The 22,051-nt window shown below is 41.5% G+C and overlaps 1 protein-coding gene across 3 annotated transcripts in view; it reads left to right on the plus strand.

The window, feature by feature from the left end:
• The window catches only part of pard3aa (par-3 family cell polarity regulator alpha, a), a 536,573-nt gene that overhangs the window by 355,743 nt on the left and 158,779 nt on the right, over positions 1-22,051 (plus strand). The window lies entirely within an intron of this gene.

Here is a 22,051-nt window from a genome sequence, read left to right on the forward strand (position 1 = left end):
TCATCAGGTTCCTGTGCAGTACTTTAGCTAATGTTTAGCTGGCTCAGTCTAGATTATTTAGCTTGTGCCTGTCCAATACATCAGCGTGTGTTTAGCTGGTTCCTATGTAGCACATTAGCTGCTGTTTAACTGGTTCCAGTGCAATAAGCTGCTTAGCTGATGTTTCTGCAGTGCATTAGCTGCTGTTCAGGTGTTACTAATGCAGTTAGTTGTTTCGCTGATACCGCTGCAGTGCATCCACTGCTGTTTAGATGACACCAGTGTGATTGGTTAGTGCTTGAACTGCTGTATTCTGGTGCCAAAGCTGTTAGCGCTGTAGCTTGTATTTATCTAGTGTGAGTGCAGGTTTTGTTTTTTTTCATTGATCGTAGTGCAGGTTTCTTACCAGCTTGCCTATGCAGTTTATAAGAACCTTCACCTTTACCTGGAACAGCAAGGTGGCTCAGGTAGCCTGTGGCAGTTGCACGAAGGTGGTCTTTAATAAGGGAGAATGTTTTATTTATGAGGATTCTGCATTGCCAGAGCCTTTATCTCTTGATTACAGATGCAGATGTGTGAATCCAACAGAGGAGTTCTGGAATTATGGTATTGTCTTGCGTTAACAGTGACCAGTTTACATGATTGGTGTAGAGTGTCCTAGGACAGAAACACACACACTGTTTTTGCCATCCATCTGCCACAACGGATCTGACCATCCAAGGGCATGATATCCTCTTCTCAAGACCTCTGAAGTCCTGTAAGTCCTGTAAGTTGTGAGGTGGGGCCTCCATGGATCGCATCAGTGAGCCTTAGGTGCCCATGACCCTGTTGCTGGTTCACTGTTTGTCCTTTCTTGGAGCACTGTTGGTAGATACTAACCAGTGCATATCAGTAACACCCCACAAGACCTGTCTGTTTACTTGCTGCCTAACATATCCCACACATTGACAGATGTCACTGTAGATTTAAATAATTATTGTTTTCAGGTCACCTGTAATTAATCATCGGTATTAATGTTATGTGACTGATTATTTTACTTCCTCGTTTATTTAAAAATTCCCTTAAAACAATGTATGCTCTGCAAATTCATCAAGGACATATTTGGCAGAAAATATGTGAATCTGGCAACCCAGCAAATGATACATGCACATGTAGAAAACAGTGTTTTTGGTTGCCGTAGCGACTGCAGCTTAAAATCTCCTCTGATCTCACACATGGTTAATACAGTTTGACTCTCAGTACAGTAAAGCCTTTTTCTTCATGCTTGGTGCTAGGGAGAGATGCCCCCCCCCCCCTTTAGATTAGTATTGCTTGGTACTGAACTGAAAATGAAATCAGTGGGTTGTCATCCATCCCTACAGTGCACCTTTACACAAGCCAGTTGAAAGTCAGCAAGTGAGAGAAACTGACTGAGAACAGTCAGGCACCCTCATGGTGTTGGGGTTATTAGTGGGGCTTCCTTCCCCTCGGGGTTGATGGTAAACAGGGGGTCCTGCCTCTGTTTTTGAGGGCACATTCAACACTGCTTCTGCCAAGCTAATTAAACACAGGCCGCAATTAATTATTCCGATTTGGTGTTCATTTGAATCGCGCATAAATTAGGCGAGGCCTTATCAGCGCAGTAAGTTGTTTTGTGGTGGATTAGAGTAATGGGATTAGTTAGCGTAGCCGCGTGGCTCGTGCACAGTGCTGTGGAGAACAATAAAGATGACAAGTGTTTCCAGGTCATGTTTCAGGAACTCGGAGAGGTCGCTTATCACGGCCACTAATTTGTGCTTTGCTTCTCGTTTGCGTCCTGTGGAGAAAAGGCGGTCGGTAATTATGAAGACACAATCACGCCCTTGTATGCGTGCACACACGCTCTACACTCTCTCTGTCTCTCTCTCTCTCTCACACACACACACACACACACACACACTTATCTGTTGTGTCTTTTGAAGAGAGTTTGATTAGCAAATGAAAATGAATGGGAGAGTCAAAGGTTAGGTGTGTGTGTGTGGGTGTGTACATGCGTGCATGTGTGTGTGTGCGCGCGGTGGTGTAATGAGTATGGTGGTCCAGGGGGAGCAGCCTGGCTTGAAAGGTTGTGAGCGTGTCCCTCGGGGTGGTGGTTCAACCCCTCTCTCTCTCTGCATCATCTCTCTTCATTAGGGTTGAGTGGCAGTACCACTTAAGAGACAAACAGGGGAGGCCCCTCCGTCTGGGCCCAAAACACACCCACGTGTGCCCACCACGGCACCACCCACCACCACCGCCTATAGGACCTGCAATCTCAGTCTCTCTCTCTCTCTCTCTCTCTCTCTCTCTCTCTCTCTCTCTCTCTCTCTCTCTCTCTCTCTCATGTAGTCTCTCTCTTCCTTCCATGCTCTTTCGTCTTCTCTCTCTTTTGCTCTCTCTTGCTCTTTCACTCTTTCTCTCTCTCTTTTGCTGCCTCCCTCACTCCCTCTTTCTTTTGCTCTCTCACTGTTTCTCGCTCTCTTTCTTGACGCCTCTGCTGTTGCTTTCCTACCGTCTCTTGCTCTTCTTCTCTCTGACTGTCTCTGTCTTTCTCTCTCTCTACCTCTTTTTCCCTCGCTGTCTCTTGCTTTTTCGCTCTCATTCTGCCTCTCTCTCTCTCCGACTCTCGCTGTCTCGCTGTCCCTCACTCTTTCATCGACTCTCTCGCTCATTCACCCTCTTTTATTGTCTCTTACTCTCTCACGCTCTCACTGTCTGACCCTTTCATTCACCCTTTCACCCTTTTTCTGTTTATCTTTCTTTCTCTCTCTCTCTCTATCTCTCTCTCTCTCTCTCTCTCTCTTGCACGCAATCTCGCTGTCTCCCACTCTTTCGGCGTCTCTTGCTTATTCTGGCTCTCATTATCTGTCACTCTCTCCCGCTCTTACTGTCTCTCCCTTTCATTCTTTTTCTCTCTTTCTGCCATGGAGACCATCATGTGAAAGCATTAGTGTTGTGTTCTGCTTAAACATGAAGAACATTAGATGAAGAATGTTCACTCAGGAGATCTTACCTGACAGGACTGACCGCATAAGTAAGGCAAGGGGACACACAACTGGGGATTAAACTGGCTTTAAACTTATCCTCAACCAAAGACCTAATCCTAACCCTCACTCTGGTCTAATCATGGCCCTGACCTTAACCTCAACCAAAGACCTAATCCTAACCCTCACTCTGGTCTAATCATGGCCCTGACCTTAACCTCAACCAAAGACCTAATCCTAACCCTCACTCTGGTCTAATCATGGCCCTGACCTTAACCTCAACCAAAGACCTAATCCTAACCCTCACTCTGGTCTAATCATGGCCTTGACCTTAACCTCAACCAAAACTCTAATCCTAACTCTCACTCTGGTCTAATCATGGCCCTGACCTTAACCTCAACCAAAGACCTAATCCTAACCCTCACTCTGGTCTAATCATGGCCCTGACCTTAACCTCAACCAAAGACCTAATCCTAACCCTCACTCTGGTCTAATCATGGCCCTGACCTTAACCTCAACCAAAACTCTAATCCTAACTCTCACTCTGGTCTAATCATGGCCCTGACCTTAACCTCAACCAAAGACCTAATCCTAACTCTCACTCTGGTCTTATCATGGCCCTGACCTTAACCTCAACCAAAGACCTAATCCTAACCCTCACTCTGGTCTAATCATGGCCCTGACCTTAACCTCAACCAAAGACCTAATCCTAACCCTCACTCTGGTCTAATCATGGCCTTGACCTTAACCTCAACCAAAACTCTAATCCTAACTCTCACTCTGGTCTAATCATGGCCCTGACCTTAACCTCAACCAAAACTCTAATCCTAACCCTCACTCTGGTCTAATCATGGCCTTGACCTTAACCTCAACCAAAGACCTAATCCTAACCCTCACTCTGGTCTAATCATGGCCCTGACCTTAACCTCAACCAAAACTCTAATCCTAACTCTCACTCTGGTCTAATCATGGCCCTGACCTTAACCTCAACCAAAACTCTAATCCTAACTCTCACTCTGGTCTAATCATGGCCCTGACCTTAACCTCAACCAAAACTCTAATCCTAACTCTCACTCTGGTCTAATCATGGCCCTGACCTTAACCTCAACCAAAACTCTAATCCTAACTCTCACTCTGGTCTAATCATGGCCCTGACCTTAACCTCAACCAAAGACCTAATCCTAACCCTCATTCTGGTCTAATCATGGCCCTGACCTTAATCTCAACCAAAACTCTAATCCTAACCCTCACTCTGATCTAATCATGGCCCTGACCTTAACCTCAACCAAAGACCTAATCCTAACCCTCATTCTGGTCTAATCATGGCCCTGACATTAACCTCAACCAAAACTCTCTGGTCTACACCTGTTAAATGCTCATTGACTTCTCAGGTTAACATCTGCAGATATGAACACTCCGGCACTCCATGAACTCTCCAAACAAAGTGTAAAACAACTGAATCCATCAAACACATTTTATATTTGCTCAGTTAATTAAAACTGAATGTATTCAGATGCTTCACTGCTGCTGCTTCAGAGATATGCTGTTAATAACCAAGAGTCTGTGGGGTGTTTTTCATCCAAAATGTAGTACTCAAAACAGTGTCACGGAATACAACGGTGAGCGGGTTGTGCAAAATAAGCTGTGTCTGAGGTAAAATGGGCTTTTGAGAAGAATTTGTTTAAATTTATATATTTAGTCAGGTGAGCTTAGATGTGAGTATTAGAGTAATGCTGTTGTCCACCATAAGACAAATCTGTCTTTAGCCTCTCCTTTTCAAATACAAATAATTGATACACAAAAACTTGTCAAGATATGTCTGTTAAATCAAACAAAACACTTCAAACAGCATCATGTAACATTTTACATTAAAATAACGGCTTCAGAATCATGTTGATGAATCACTGACTGGATTTTAGAAAACGCCGTCTGTAATTCACGTTCAGGGCTGGAACCCTCCTACTGCACTTTAGTGAAGCTGCACCACAACTCTTGCCAAACCTGTGTCGTATTTGTGTAAAATCCCCATATCTACTAATATTACTCAGTCCACATGCTCAGTCCACATGCTCCCTTTGCTTCAGATGCTGGTTCTGAATCTCTGAAGCTTCTGAAGCTTGTCCAGAAATGCACGTGTACAGCTATCCATGAGGGGGCATTTAAAGCGTGATTTGTATTTACTGCAGTGGTGTAAAAGTGATTTTCACCCCCCAGAGGAAACCCAGAAGCAAAAAAAAAAACAATTCTGAAAGCAGCTTCACATATATCTTTAATCCTAAAGTCGCTCATCATACAAAAAAGTTTTTAGAAATGAATGTACTGTGTGTCCAAATGTTTGTGGACACTTCTCAATGCATTCAGTTACTTGCACCCATTGCTGACACAATTGTGCAAATGAATACACACACACACACACACACACACACACACATACAGCTTGTCCAGTACCTGTAGAGAAGCACTGCAGATTGAACAGGACCCCCCCCCCCCCAGCATTGAGTTAAGGAGCAGTGGAACTGTATTCTCTGGAATGATGGTGATGCTCCATCCAACACTTTTTGGAAGATTTTGTGGAGTTAGATAGATGATGTGTAGTGGTAATCCCTGAATACAGTATATGAATACAGTCCCTGAATATAGCTGTACTCCAAAATCTAATAGAAAGCCTTCCCTGAAACTATTTTAATATCATTAATGTAAAAGAAACAGCGAGTGAGCAAGGGTCCCATTATTACTGTCCATATAGTGTCTATAATATGAATTGAATGCCTAAAAATGCAGTAATCTTTATCCTTTTTTCTGTGCATTTTTGGCATACAAAGGCAGGAGTGTTTATTGGGCCTGTGGGTTAGCCCTGTCAGGGTATTTCTGTCTTAAAAATGGAAAAAATAAATAAATAAACAAACAAACACATGCACACCTGATGAGCAGCTGCATATGACTTGTTGACGCTCTGTAGTGTGTGTTGTAGTGTTTGGATTCTGTTGAATTCTTTCATGCTTTCCTATTCACGCATGCACCCAGACATACACTCCAGTGTGCATACAAATGAAAGCCTGCTCACACACCCACTACACATAATTCCTCTGGCTCCATCTATTCAAGGCCAATTTGACTGAAACTGACCTTCACTTTCCTGTAGTCTTCCATCTCAGTATAAGAACACACACACACACACACACACACACACACACACATACACGCACAGGCTTTTACATACTCAAGGGAGATGGTTGAGGCACTGGCAACACACTGCAATTTCAGCTCATCTGAATGCCTGACTAAACATGCTCTGATGAGCTCACACCACTGAGCTTAATGGAGAGAGATGGATATTAATGTCTAAAGCAGGGATAAGAGAGGGCGATGAAAGCATGCAACAAGAATCAGAAATGGACAAAGAAATTGCTTGTGTTTGGAGGAGGAGGGAGAAGGAAATGGATGTAAATGAATAGTGCTTCAGAAAAGCAATACTAGAAAGCAAGAAAGCGAGGAAGAGTGAAACAAGGAGAGCTGTGTAAGTTTTTATGGGCCGATCAATACAGTAAATGAAAAATAGAATAGTGATATGTAATATTCAAGTCTGATACAGTAACTTCACACCTCTACTGAAGGCGGTTGGATGTAAGTGCATGAGTGTACTGTTTGGATGATATGGGTATGGTTCAGATTTACAATATTTTCCACACTGAACTTTTGAAGGTTTTTCAGTCTGAAACTGTGAAGGAACTTCTGAAGTTTTATGGAACCTTCAGGAAAAGGTTTCTAGAAGAAAATGCTCCCTCAAAGCACCTTAAGAGGTTCCTCCACAGTTTTACACTGAAGGAGGAGGCAGGTTGGAAGAGTAGCATGATGGGAGTGGAGACTGGACAAAGAGGACAGAGGCAGTTAACTGTCTTGGACAATGAAGAGCACAAAATAGAAAAAGAAGAGGAAAAAGAAAAACTGCTTAGCAACAGGGCCTCTGCTACTCTATGGACTATAATGGTACCATTGACGTAATGCTTGTCATCTAAAATTATATAAATAAGGCAAAGGCTGAAATCAACATTATGGTGTAATCTCAGTACTATTATATCTGTGCTGATGATGGAAGACAATATTGCAGTGAAAAGAAAAAAAGTAAGTGAGTGGACAAAAGTATTGGGACACTTGGTTCTTCTTTCAAAATTAAGGATATTAAAATGTAGTTTATCCTGCTTTGGAGTAATGGTCTCTACTGTCCAGGGAAGAAGGCTTTCTTCTAGATTTTGGAGGAACATTGCTGTGCGGATTGGATGGCATTCAGTGACAATAGCATTAGTGAGGTCATGTGGGTGCGCTGTGGGTTCGATGCTCAGGCTTGGCAAGCTGCCACTGTTGGGCCTTTGAGCTAGACCCTTCACCCTCTCTGCTTCTCGGGCACTGGAGTTGGCTGCCCACCGCTCTGGGTGTGTGTGTGTGTGCTCACTGCCACTAGTTCACTAGTGTGTGTGTGTGTGTGTGTGTGTGTTCACTACCACAGAAAGGTCACATGCGGAGGACACATTTCGCTGCACATAATACAAATTATTGTACCTTTACCTTTATGTTGGATAATCACCACCCCACCTCATCCTTAACTCCCCAACTCATCCCAAAAGTATTGGATAGCGCACCATCCATCATTCTAGAGAACACAGTTCCACTGCTCCACAGCTCACTGCTGGGGGACTTTGTACCCCTCTAGCTCACACCTGGCTTTAGGCATGGTGCCAATATGTTCATGTTTATCTGCTCCAGAGAGTTCTGCTCTATTCACAATACTTTTATACTGGGACTAGACAAGCTGTGTGTGCATCGGCACACTTACAGTTCTCAAACTCATTCACTGGTCTGGACTCGGGGGTGGTCAGTCCAACATCAGCGGCTATAGCAGTTTGGTTTCGTCCAGTGTTCTTCTTTTCTGTCTGTTTTCTTTTCATAGTAAGAGCTTCTCGATCAGCTCCATATCCTCTCAGACCCACAGTGTTGGTTCGTCTTCTCACAGTGGAAGGACAGTCAAAAACACCTGTGGATTTGTTCAGATCTGAAGTGAGAGTGGAGCAAACTCTAATGCACATTAGAAATTTGAAACATGAGCAGCTTGTACTTAGTGGCTGTTTTGACTGGAATTAAAACAAATCAAGGGTGGTTTCTGACTTGCAGATGATTGATATCACGGTTGCATGTATGCCTATGGAAATGGTATATTCCATAGGCATACATGATCATATTGCAATATTTTTGCCGGGTACTGGAGTGTGCCCGAGATGGCATGTGATCATTAGTTTCTGATCTTATCAGAGCTTGTTTAGTTGTTCATGCTTCACCCCAAGGCTCTGTTAGCATGTCAGCCTGCTCAGTGCAGCCACACAAAGCTGTCTCCTCCCCTGAGAGAGAGAGAGAGATCGAGGGAGGCGAAAAGCCTCCATTTCCAGGGGTAATTAGGTGTTGTTTATCTTCTGTATGACTGACTGCCCACCCTTCATTCTGCCCATTGCTCTTTCATCTATGTGCGCGTGTGTGTGTGTGTGTGTGTGTGTGTGTGTGTTTGTGTGTGTGCGTGCAAGCGAGAGAGAAAGCCAGCATCTTTTGGTGGGTGCTGGAGCAGTGCATGATGGGTCACAGTGGTTGGGGGTGGCGAATGCTCAAGGAAAGAGAGAGTAAAAGACATAAACGAGTGCAGCGGAGTGAACTGGGGCACAAGGGAGGAGGAGACGGGCAGGGGGGTGGGGGGGAAGACAAAAACAAAGAAAGGATTCTCTCGTTCACACGTGCGGTCACGGCAACATTGGCTCGCGGCGAAGATCTCCCTCTATGACTAGCCATAGTGATCACTATTAATAGGCTTTAATTAATAGAGCTGAACACACACACACATACACACACGCCCCTGTACAGCCCACCTTTAAATGACCCCTAAACCTCCAGCCAGGCTGATAGATTGCACATACCCCCCCACATACCCATCACATTTCACCCTCAGCCTAGAGTGACAGCCGGCCCCATAGAGACCACAGTCTGCCTGAAGTGGGAAAGACAGACAGACCGATAGACAGGGTGAAAGCGGGTACCACAGCATCTTTGTTATTTTGGTTCTCTATGAGGGATTACATGTCTCTGTGTTTTGCATGGTCGAACATTTGGTTTGTAGCCCTCCAAGCAGATTTGACCCTTGGCTGACCATAAGCTGGGATACGTAACGAGAGGAATTTGGTTGTGTAAGTGTAATGACAATTAAGAGGCTTACTTACAAAGGTTTTGAGTGCTATTAAGTGCTACCCCTATGACACAGGGGTCACAAGTTGGAATCTCAAGCCATGTCCTTTTGACATCAGTGGCTGGAGGCAGAGAGAGCACAATTGGCCATGCTCTCGCCGCATGGCTAGAAGACGCTGTCCTCACTCATCACTCTTTAAGCAATGTTGGCCGGCACAGGCATCTGTTAGCTGGTGTGGTGGAGCTGGGGACCAGGCTCTTTCCTCGGAGCGTGTCAGCTGACTGGCAATACCGCATTGGTGGCAGTCCAAACAAAGCGGTGGCGGAGATGTTGAGTCCTTACCCTCGTAATGTCGGGAGCATTGCTGGCGCTAAGAGGATCTATGAACAGGTGGGTTAAGTTAATTGGAAAAAAAAAAAAAAAAAAAAACTTCTCAAAAGCATCTCAGAGTAAAAGATCACCTCTCATCCACTGTCTGATCGGATTCAGTGAACCCTAACTGATCCCAGATCAGCATCTGTTTTCTAAGTTTAATAAATATAAGCCAGTATTCAGAAAAGCCCATATAAAATGTATATATAAAGTACTGGTGTGTAGTGATGAACCTTAAACATGGGCCCATTGACAGATCTTTAGAGTTCATATTCACATTCAGGCTATTAAAGACATTTCCAAAAATGTCCTTAAGCTTTAAAGAGCAGCGTAGGTTCGTGAGGATGGCTTACTCATCTAATACTCAGTTCTCACACTGTTCATGTCATTAGCACGCACACTTCTGGTCAAATTAGCCAAGCTTAGCAGCACAAGAGCATGGTTAAGCTGTTGTCAGTGAGGATAGCGCATTAGCAGTCAGGATGGTTTGTTGCACTGTGTGGATGAATGCGATCGCTTTCAGCACGCCTGTATTGTTTTTCCAGCGCCGAACAAGCAGACAGCAAATACGGCGAAAGGGCAAAGGGAAAAAGACGTCAAAATATCAAAAGAGCCGTGGAGCAATATTGTCTTGTCCTTTACATAGGTGGGTGTGACAGTCAATGAGAATGGAGGTGGAGGGTGGGATGGAAGTGGTGCACGGATATTGAAAAATGATCTCCCTCTGAAATGTCAGTAGCCTCTGAGGTGTTTACTCATATATCCGTATTTCAAAAAGCCCTGTATGTATGGAACCTGCCGAAATAAGGGGAAACACTAAAACAAATAAAAGAGATTATTCTTTCTGTGGGTTTAAGGCAGAGCTGTGTAACTATTATATCTCTTTTACGATGGTAGTGTCTTAGTGGTCAAAGCTGAGGGTTTTTTTCTTTTTTTTTTTCTCAGGGGACACACTCTGGCTGAACCTGAATATGTCCACTTTCTGGCTTTTCCTTTTTATCACCTGCCAATCAAACTCCCACCATTCTTAGCAGGGAGCACAGAGGTGCAACACCTTTTCTAGACAAAAGATTACATGTGTAGGAAGAGGAGGGACGGGTCCGTACTACCAGAAATAGTATAAACTGCAGTGTTTCCAGCAGCATGCAAAAGCTTACTTTACTGTGAACAGTGAAGGGAGTAGAATTTGAACTGATCGCCAAAAGGCATAAAGTTGAAGATTCTTCTGAAGCTAAATGTGTGTATTATTTTTGCTTACTACAGTTTTAGAGTGGACAGAAAAATTAAAAGGAGCACCATACAAAAGTTTGGTCATCCCAACTTATGAGCTCTTATAACTTTTGCCAAGATTTCAGTCCTTCATTAGCTTGTTAGGGCTATGGCATGTTCACAGTCAACATTAGGAAAGGTGAGGTGATGCAAATTTTAAAGCATTGAAATTAATCCCAACAGTCAGCAGCCATGGCTTCCTATAAGCAGCGTCCTAGCAGTCCAAACATTTGAATAATAATGACTGGAGAATGCTGTAGAAAGATAGAAAGCCATGCTGAATTTCATAAAAAGAGCACCATTCCAACTGTTACGCATGGATGTGGATCGCTAATGCTTTGGGCTTGTGTTGCAGCCAGTGTCACAGGGAACATTTCATGGTAAAGGGAGCAAATTCTGAAAGCAAATCTTAACACCATCTGTAAAAAAAAGGCTGTAGATGGAAAGAGGAAGGCTTCTGCAGCAGGATAATGATCCTAAACACATCAACATCCACAATGGAATATCGCAGTAGGTTCAGGCTGAAGATTTTGTCATGGTCCTCACTTCCCCTGACCAGAACATTATCAGAAATCTGTGAATAGGTCAGCAGTCTAAAGCACTGCCACTATAGCCCCTGGGTCGTGAATCCAAATTTCAGGCCAAGCAGTGCTGGCTGGCACAGGCCAATGGCGGCAGTTTGAATAGGCGGTGGCTGGCTTTACATGAATCAGAGGAGACACGTTTACCTGCTAGTGTAGTGCTAGGGGGAGTTACGAACAGGTGGGCTGTACCAAATTGGGAGAAAAAGGTTGAAATTTGAATATATTCATTAGCAAATGTATAAATAGAAATCTGTACGCAGGCATGCAATATGAGTCTGACAGAATTTAAATTTGAAGGGATATTTGCCAAAGGAGGTGTTACTAAGTCTTGACCATGCAGGGTGCTCAACCTTTTAATGTCCTTTCCCCCTTTTTTGTTAATTAGAAACTGTTAAAGATGAACATATAAAAAGGGACCTTGCTTAAACCCTTAGACAAATTTCATATTTAACTTGATGCCTTTGGGAAAAAATCTTTTTTACTCGTTTAGATATTTACCGTAACAGATATATTGACCAGTTTTTTATCCTTTTATTGAACAAGACAAGCCATTATGAACAAATTTATGTTTACAACAGCAGCCTGGCCACCACCCGAAGCTACTTGTGGGAAAGAGGGAAGTGGATTAATAAAAAAAAAAGCCAAAACAGTAAAAATCGAGACAAAACAATCATAGTAAAGACATATGTAAAAGGATTGCATATTTCAGCTCCCACCCCTTTTTCTTATTGTTTCCTTATTTGCCCCTCTTTGATGTGCTGTGATTTGAGAAAATTGTGTTATCATTTGACAGAGCTACGTTATTTTCATAGCTGTCACTCACCAAAGCCTGAGTTGCTATCAAACGACACAGTGTGTTTAGTTTACTGCCAGAGTTTCAGGAAGAGAACAAGTGAAGTTGATCATTCTTATTACATTGATTACAGTGCAGGTAGAGCTAGTAGGCCTACAGTGAACGTTTAGCCTCTCTTTTTATCTGCCAAACAGAACAGATCTTTTTCTTTGGGCCACATCAAGCTGAAATAGGCTGTACCTTTAGAAAAGTGAGTTCTCTATGGAGTTCTGATTGGGCTGGGGATTTGTTAAAGGAGCTCAAATGAGTGTTCAGTGTTAGACTGTGCTGAGAGGTTGCGTGAAAGGCCCTTCGTCTCAGGCTACTGTCTGCTGTCGTGTCTGCCTGTCTAGATTGTTCCCATTCAGGAGCCTCTAACTGCCCGTCAGTGGAGTAATTGTGTTTAGACCAACAAAATTTTTGTGTGTAGCCAAGGCCTCTTTTTGGGCCAGCTACAGTATGAGGAGCGTTAGCGTGCTAATTGAATCTGAAACCTCACTGTAGATGAAACAGGATCCACCAGCGTCCTTGATGCAGAGAGACTGAGCTGGGGCACTGAAAATGGGGAAAAAAAAAAAGTCCTGGCGGGATCAGGTTAAAGAGGATAATTTAATGTAGCAGTGATTTCTGTGGACCTCTGTGCTCAATGGGACGTGCACATACTCGTAAGAAGGGCTGGAACTACCAGTTAATTGTTTAATCAATTAATCTATTGGGCTGTTTGGTTAATTGACTAATGTGTCCTTTGTGTTTTGGAAGTTTTGGCATGAGACTGTGTTTTAAAACGATACTTATGATATAGGGATTTTAGATATATTATATATATATTATATTATATTATTTCAATAAACATGTCCAAATAAAAGGAAGTGAATCTGAGTCTACATTTGTAGATGCTTATACTATATACAGCCTAAGTGATAAGTGTGAACCTTCAAATTATGGTAAAATAACTCATATCAACTCAACTCAATAGAACTATACACTCATCAGCCATAACATTAATACCACCTTCTTAATATTGAGTAGCTTTTTTTATTTTAGCACAACAAACCACACCACTAGCGAGACCTCCTCACTTGCGATGTGTTATAGAAGCCTGTATGGGTCTAGTGCAAGAAGAAAAACACATTTGATATGAATAGTATTGATACTATGGAACATTAATATTGTAACATGTAAAAAATATATGTATATTTACAGTACGAGTAACTTGGGGTTGGTATTTATAATGGAATCGAATCAAAGCATTTGAATCGAATCGAAGCATAATTTTGTGCTTTATTCCAGATGTACACTATTAAGCATGATAGTTATTGAAATGTGTACTGTGCCATTTTAAAATGCTCTGTATCAATATGTATAAATTGACTGTATCAGTGTTTTTGTCCCTGTCACAAATCATGTGATGGTTTCCACTTACTAAGGGTCAGTGAGCTTCCAAAACAAATTTTGTGTTCCAATAATTAGTGCTAAAGGTGCTGATTTTGTTTAAGTAATTATTGCACACTTTCTGTAAATCGTATAAGCTTCATTTCACTTCTCAAATATCACTGTGTTTGTCTGCTATATGATATAGTTAAGTAAAAGTGCTGATCCGAACAACCAATGATTTATAAAAGAAAATTATTAGGGGTGCCTAAACTTTTTCATATCACTGTGTGTATAATAATCCAATTTGATATTAGAGGTATATTTTGGAACACTGAAGCACTTATGTAACTTGTTTTGGATAAGGGCATCTACTAAGTGCTGTATATGTAAATGTAATAATGATATTGGGCAGATATAATCTGCCTCTTATAGATATGACATAGACCATAAGAACAGTGGGAATTTTCCTTTTGTATCAAGCAGCAGAAAAGTAGAACGACATGTTTGATATAATTGACAAAGCACCTGACATTGCATGTCCTGTGATGTAGCTGTCGCGCATGTGCACATTGAGATGGCAATGTTAAAAGAATATATTGAGCAGCCCTACCAGCCTTCTTTCTGGATATTCGACTAGTCATGAAGTTCCAGCTCTAGTTGTGTGTGTGAATGAGACGATACAGTCAAGCCTCTTCTCTGCTGTGAATAAGTATCTGAAAGGCTAATTATATTCCTCCGATTATGATCAGTCTTGCCTTTTACATATCTGTTTCTGTAGCTCGTTTGCATAGAGACAGGCCGGTTTGATCATCGGTAAAGGTCCAGAGTCCGTTCCTTTACCTCCCAGGGGAAGAGCCAGGCACTAATGAGACAACACAGAAGCAGCGCTCAGGCACTGCGGCCCGGTTGGCTCATGCACAGGCTGCCTCTCAGGTGCTGAAACAGTGGAATATGAAGATGGAGAGTTGTGCGCGAATGTGTGTTGTGTGCCGCTTTCATACCCTGCCAGTGTTTAACCTCTCTGTGTGTACAACACGCTGGGAGAGGTGAGAATGGGCTGTCTGAGATGTATGAAATGAAAGCCTTGTGTAATGACAGAAATGGTGACGGAGATAAAAGGCTGTTTTTCCTCTGGTGGTGCAATATGTAAATGGCCTATGGAGTGCAAGTCATTACATACTCCGCCAGGAATGCATAGGGACAGGGCTTTTAATGAGGTAGGGGGCTGCTCGTGTGAACGATCTTTCATATCACACACACACATACAGATACACTTTGTATAGTTCTTCCCCTCGGTTCCGCAAATGAAAGGAGAGCTGTAGGTGAATTGCTTTTGTGTGCGGGCTGTTATATCAGCCAGTGTGGAATTAGGCCCTTTCAGAGGAAGCCAATTACTGCACGTCTGTGCAGATGTCTGAATGGCGTACACAGCAGACATGCAGACGTCTTAGGCAGCTGTGAAAGTGGCTTGATACTATTATCTCAACATTATGCAAGTTTATTGCCTGTAAAGATGGAATAAAAACAAATAAACATGAATGCAGTTTAAAATGAAAGAGATCCCTTGTGTGTAAAGTTATTGAGATGCTGGTGTGAGGAGCACAGTTAGAAGAACACCGGTTTGGTTCCTGCTCTCACATAGATGCTACAAGTGGTTCATTTGAGCGATGCAATAGAAGAATACTGAGTACTGCCTGACACTGAGGAGGTTCCAACAGATCTGAGCATTTAAAACCTGGACTCCAAGAGACCTCTGAAGGTGCCCTGTGGTATCTGGCACCAAGACGTTAGCAGCAGATCCTTTAAGTCCTGTAAGTTGTGAGGTGGGGCCTCCATGAACAGCATCAATAAGCTTTAGGTGACCATGACCCTGTCGCCGGTTCACTGATTTTTCTTTCTTGGACTTCTTCTGGTAGTTACTATCCACTGTAAACTAAAAACACCACACAAGACCTGCCTGATGTTTAGGAGATGTTCTGACCCAATCGTTCAGCCATCACAATTCGGCCCTTTTCAGAGTGTCTGAGATTCTAATGCTTTCCCATTTTACCTGCTTTTAACACATCACTGACTGTCTAACACTGAGTAGGTTTCCCTTGTACTGCCACAGATCTGAGCATTTAAAGCATGAACTCCAGAGACCTCTGAAGGTGTCCTGTGGTAGCTGGCACCAAGACATTAGCAGCAGATCCCGTAAGTCCTGTAAGTTCTGAGGTGGGAACTCCATGGCTCACATCTGTGAGCCTTTGGTGCCCATCACCTTCAAGAACTTACTGTTCACTTACTGCCTAATTTATATCCCACCCTTTGACAGATGCCATTATAGATGCAGATGATAAGTGTTTTGCCAGTGGTAGTAATGTTATGGCTGATCAGTGTAAGTTTGACTTCTCTGTGAACTGTATCCACTGTATGGATTGGTTGAGTTCCACCAGCAGTCCACCTGGTTTACATGAACCCTCTGGGGTCTGAGGGTATTTTCTTAATTTTTACTTCTTCCTAAATTCTCGCATAGAACATAATACCCACATGTTTTATATCAATCTGTTCAGAATGATCATATTCAGCGCTCTATAATGAGACCCTGTGTAACTTAGAGCGTTGAGTGAGGAGATACTCTGACCCTAAACCTGAAAAATTAGACTAATTTTAGAAATGCTTTATATTTCTTATGAAAAGTCACCTTTACCTCATGTGGACGGATTCTTTTAGTGCTTGAAATGGATTTACTAGAGTCACTTCACAAAAGCAGTGGAATATATGAATAAAAGTAAAAAAAAAAAAAAAAAAAAAACAGGGGCAGATGACAAGTTTCTGGGGGCCCATTGGTCAGTTGCACACAAAACCATAGACGGGCGCACAAATCCGTGAAAACAGATGAGAGGCAGATGGTGCAAGAATCCACCACTTAGACAGGGTGAGAAGCAGAGACGAGTATCCCGTCCCGTCTTTGTAGCCTAGTAACTTAGAATACGAGTCACATACAGTCTGGCAGAGCAACCCAAAGAGGGCTCTACAGGTTCAGGAAATGTTAATCGTATTTCTGTGCTGTTTTATATATTATATATTATATATTAATAGAAATATCCAGTAACATCAGATTTGATGTGTTTGTGTGTTCGTAGATCCCAGAGGGTTAATGAAGGACTGATTAGATAAACTATTGTTGGATGGGAACTGTAGATATGGCCTTCTTCACACTGTTAAAAATATAAGATCCATGAGGAATTTTGAAGGTTCTTCAGTTTGAAACTGTAGAGGAACCTCTTAAGGGACTTTTAATTATCCTTTAGGGAACCTTTAAGTATCCTTTTTCATCTAAATATATTTTCTTACAGGTTCCTCAAAGCACCTTAAGAGGTTCCTCCACAGTTTCAAACTGAAGAACCTCAAAAAGGTTCCTCAAGGATCTTTTCCTTTTACCAGTGTAGGAAAGTTATACATAATATGTATATATGTATATATATATATATATATATATATATATATATATATATATATATATATATGGATATATATATATATATATTTATATGGATATGGATATATATATATATATATATATATATATATATATATATATATATATATATATAGTACATAATTCAGGACTTATACATAATTGTAGTCCTCAAATGTCTTAGACATGCACAGTACTGTATGAGGAGAAAGAGGGTCTCTCTTGATTTCCTCCTCTCATTTTGCTGTGAGGGGTTTCCTCTTTGTGTCCGTAGGATAGACTTAATTGGGTGTTTCTCTGGAATATCAAATTAAGAGCAGGGAGTATAAGGAAATCTTGCCATGCTCTGTTCAGGAACATGCCTGCAAGATTCCTTTTTAAATACGAAGCACTTTATGGACCTGGTTTACACTGCATTACCTGTTTATTAAATACATCTGCCTATCCACTTCTGTACCATAACGGTGCTATTTGTAGGTCTGCAGTCACTGTTTTTAGTCTCATTGCTGTACACTTTATCAAGCTTCTTCCACAGGACCACCATTGACCAGACTGCACTGATACTGTGCTGCTTGCTTCTGCAGGACTGTGCGTCCTTTAAAAACTGACCTGAGGCCATATGCAGCCGCACTGGAGCTGTGGCTTGGAGCAATTATTGGCTCACTTATTAATCATGACCAAAGCGCAGTCATGAAGGGCAGATTTGCCACAGACAGTACACCCACTGCATGCTTTACTTCATACTCACAAAGAACTTTTAGCCTTTCTATTTCCTTCGTCTGGTTTTGTAAAGACTTTAATCTTTCATTAAAATATTCCCCTCTCTCTGTAATACCCCTGCTGCAACCACCTGGTCCTTCTGGGTCGGTGGTAGGAATGTGACTTTAGAGCTCAGTAGGAAACTGCGACCTTTCATGCATTCACGCATTCACGTATGACCAAATCAATGACCCAGTGCTCCTAGCTCAACTTGACGGAATGCACTACTTATAATACAGTTTTAGTTTTTTTCCCTATTGAAGAACCTCAATGTCTCTGATCTGTAGAGATTTTACTTCATAGCACAAATATGCGCTGAACACAGGTCACCACATCCCTAAACAAAATGCACTATATGGACAAAAGTATTGGGACACCCGCTCATTCATTGTTTCCTCTAAAATCGAAGGTATTAAAAATAATCAATCCTGCTTTTGTTGGAGTAACTGTCTCTACTGTTCTCAAAAGGCTTTCAACTCGATTTTGGAGCATTGCTTCATAGCTTCAGATTTGATAGCATTTAGTGGCAAGCGCATTAGTGATATCCAAGATGCTGGATAATCACCATCCCAACTTATCCCAAAAGTATTACATGGGGCACCATCCATCATTCCAGAGAACATCTTACAGTGCTGGGGGGCTCTATACCCCTCTAGCCCACATTTAGTGTTAGGCATGGTGCCAATAGGCTCATGTTTATCTACCACTTATAGACAAGCTGTGTGTGTCTCTGTGCATTTGCACATCTGTGTCAGCAACGGGTGCAACTTAAAGGTGTCGAATACATGCAATAGAAGTTTGTGTGTCTACAAACATTTGGACACAGCATACAATGATTCAAGGCCATTTTTGTTTCTATGTTTTGATAATATATTTACTATTAATGCACTATTCCGCTTAATATTGCACCTTGTTTGCATACATAATAAAAAGTAAATATACGAACAAATGCATAAATAATGCAATTTATGATGATGATAATTATGGTGATGATTGTTATTATAATTATTATTGTTATTATTATTATTATTATTATTATTATTATTATTATTTTATCTATTCAAGTCTGTGATTGTTTTTTAGATTGTTTAGTGTTCTCTTAAAGCAGGTTTACCTCACAGACACTTAATGTCTGCCTTCAAACTAATTCTCTCACTGTGTAATTAGTTAGTTAAGACCGATTAGCTTCTTTAATGTTTTGCTGGAACTACAAAGCTAATATAAATAACACAGAATAGAAGCTTATCCAAACCAATTAGTATTGTGCAAACATCTAAATCACACCACTGTGCTTCAAACCCTATTAAGCTGTTAGATAATCTCAGATAGACTTATTTATGTGGACTCCGACACCCGTATGACAGACTCCTCATCGATAAACTTGAGTGCAGTCGGATTAACCAGGACATTGTATAAATCTATAAATTAGGATATTTAGATATGCTTTAACATAGTCTTGGTCAGAGAGAGCTTCAGCCGTGTGCCGGTGTCCTTCCTTATTCCATTCAGACTTTGGTTCCACGTTAAACTCTGTCTCCTACATGCAGCAGTGGAACAGTTACCATGCCTCTGTTAAAGTTTTAAGAGTGCTGTGGTGATGGGTGCTGCTATAGTTCTTGCTCTGACACTTCAGTGATGATCTGCTGCTTTTTATTTGTTGTCAGATATGAAAACATTATTCATTTTTATGTTTGGAAACAAAAACACCACATTTTTGTAGCTGCAAGGAAACCGTTTATCTCAACTTCACAGGATAATGGTGGGGGGAAAAAAAGCTTCTTAACATCTGTAGTAAACATTTAAAGGCTCAGAATTTTGTTTTCGTCCCTTCATCATCAAATATCCACGCAATATTGGAGACAGGTTGTGTTTTAAATGAATAAAATACGAGTTAGAAATTAATAAATAAATCGGTATGCTTGGAAGGTGCCCAACTTAACCCCCACCTGCATTGTTTGGTGGTTTAGAGCTGAGAAAGTGTGTGTGTGTGTGTGTGTGTGTGTGTGTGTGTGTGTGTGTGTGTGTGTGTGTGTGTGTGTGTGATCAAACTGAGCCATTAAGCATGCGGTGTGAAGTGGCGTATCTAGGTCAGCAACAGTGACACTTCATCCCAATGGGATTTCCTTCTGTTTCCTCTTCTCCATCTCTGTCTGTCTCACCCTGATGACACAAACAGTCCCGCTTTTCTGAGGTCACGCAGTGAAGTGTGTTTGTGTGTGTCCGTGTGTGTCAGAAAGGCTGAACCTGTAACTATAGAAAGTAGCTTGTTTCCCCAACTATGACAGCTGATAAATAACACTTTATTTACATTCATTATTCATTCCCAGTTTTCTAATTTATGGCTTGCCCGGGCTGTGTATTTAGCTGTCAGGCTAACGCAAACACTTTGACGGAGACACAAGCAAAGACGTAGGTCCTGCTGTCTCATTTGGAAGAAAAATATATGTACCTTTATTTCCTGTGGTCCAAAATATATATTTAAAACATGTCAATATGTGTGCTGTCTTGCCATGCTAAATTAAATATATATCTAAACATAGATCATCCAATCATATTCTATCATTGTCCTGCAAAAACCTTGCATCTCTATTTTTGTTGCATTTTTTGATGTCATGTGAAAGTTGTTCTTTTTGAATGGATTAATAAAAAGGCTCCAAAAGAAAATCTTTCAATTGTAAGTAGAGTAATGATCTATATATGCATATACACTACATGTCCAAATGTTAGCGGACACCCCTTCTAACGAGAACATTCACCTATTTTAAGTTGCAGCCATTGATGGCACAGATATGCAAATGCTAGATATGATAGCTATTGCAAATTCTCTTGCTTATCTGGAGAAGTATATCCAAATGAATCCACTTTCTGGAGCAGATTGGCATCTTTTGACCCCATTCCTAATGCTAGGCGTGGGCTGGAGGGGTATAAAGCCGCCTCAGCATTGAGCTGTGGAACTGTGTTCTCTGGAATGATGGTGCTCCATACAATATTTCACTCCTCACAGCCCTATGTCAAACTCTTGTAAAACTCTTTCCCTGGACAGTGCGGACAGTTCCTCCAACAAAATCAGAATCAGAATCAGAATTGGACTTTATTGGCCAAGTATGCTTACACATACAAGGAATTTGTTTTTGGTTACAATAGCTCACAGTGCACGATAACTGACATTACAGAAGTAACAAACACACATCCTACACACACACACACACAGTGACATACACGCACAGACACACCTGTAAACTTAACATGTGCAGAGTTGTATATTTAAAGTAAAGTGCTGAGTGCAGCAGTAAAGAACAGTGCAGACTGGATTAAATAGATATAAATATGGAGAACAGAGGAGTCACTGGTTGAGACGGTAGTACAGATTGTTCTGAGACACTATAATAATAATTATAATATAATTATCCTGATTTCAGAAGAAGCAATGAATAGTGTTCCAAGTACAGGTGTCCCAATACTTTTGTCAGTATGCTGTAGTACGTTGCCTTAGTACATTGTTACAACCCTACAAGTCTTCAGTGTCATTACATCGTATCAGAATTTCAATATGGAGCAATAAAATTGTCAGTCCTACTGTTTTGTTCTTAAATCAGTACCAGGAATTCTGTACGGATGAGCTTGCTTTGGTTTTGTTAACATTGTCTTTGTTTTTACCAAGAAGTTTTCATAAGCTCTCTGAAATTGCCTGCCTGCCTCATATTGCTCTCATTTGGGAGGTGTAATTTCTCCCCGTATCAGACGCAGTGTGCTGTCTTCATTAAAGTTTGCTCTCTTTTGTTTGTACAGACCTTTGCTGACAGTCTCGCTGGATATTTGCCATCTTGAGTAGTTGTATTAGCACAGGCCTATTTCCAATGAGTGTCTGTATTTATGGATCAAGGCACTTATCCACGGCTTTAGTGAAACGTCCCACATGCCCGTATTCTGGATGAAAGAACATCATATCCAGACGGTGAATTACCTAACCTCAATCAGACAGAGAGAACAGGCCAGCTTTGCAGACTGTCATTTTTTTAATATATTTTTTTTATTAACTTCTGGGTTTGGGTTTAGAACCTGCCGTGTTCAATCAAATCACAGTGAAAGTGTTTGTTTGGGTTCAGAAGTTTATCACTTATTACTGTACGTCCAAATGTTTGTGGATACCCCCTCAAATTAATGTGTTACACTTATTGCTGACACTAATGTGCAAATGCACACATACAGCTTGCCTAGTCC

This window comes from Salminus brasiliensis, chromosome 5, assembly GCF_030463535.1.
Source record: "Salminus brasiliensis chromosome 5, fSalBra1.hap2, whole genome shotgun sequence".
Classification (NCBI taxonomy): Eukaryota; Metazoa; Chordata; class Actinopteri; order Characiformes; family Bryconidae; genus Salminus; species Salminus brasiliensis.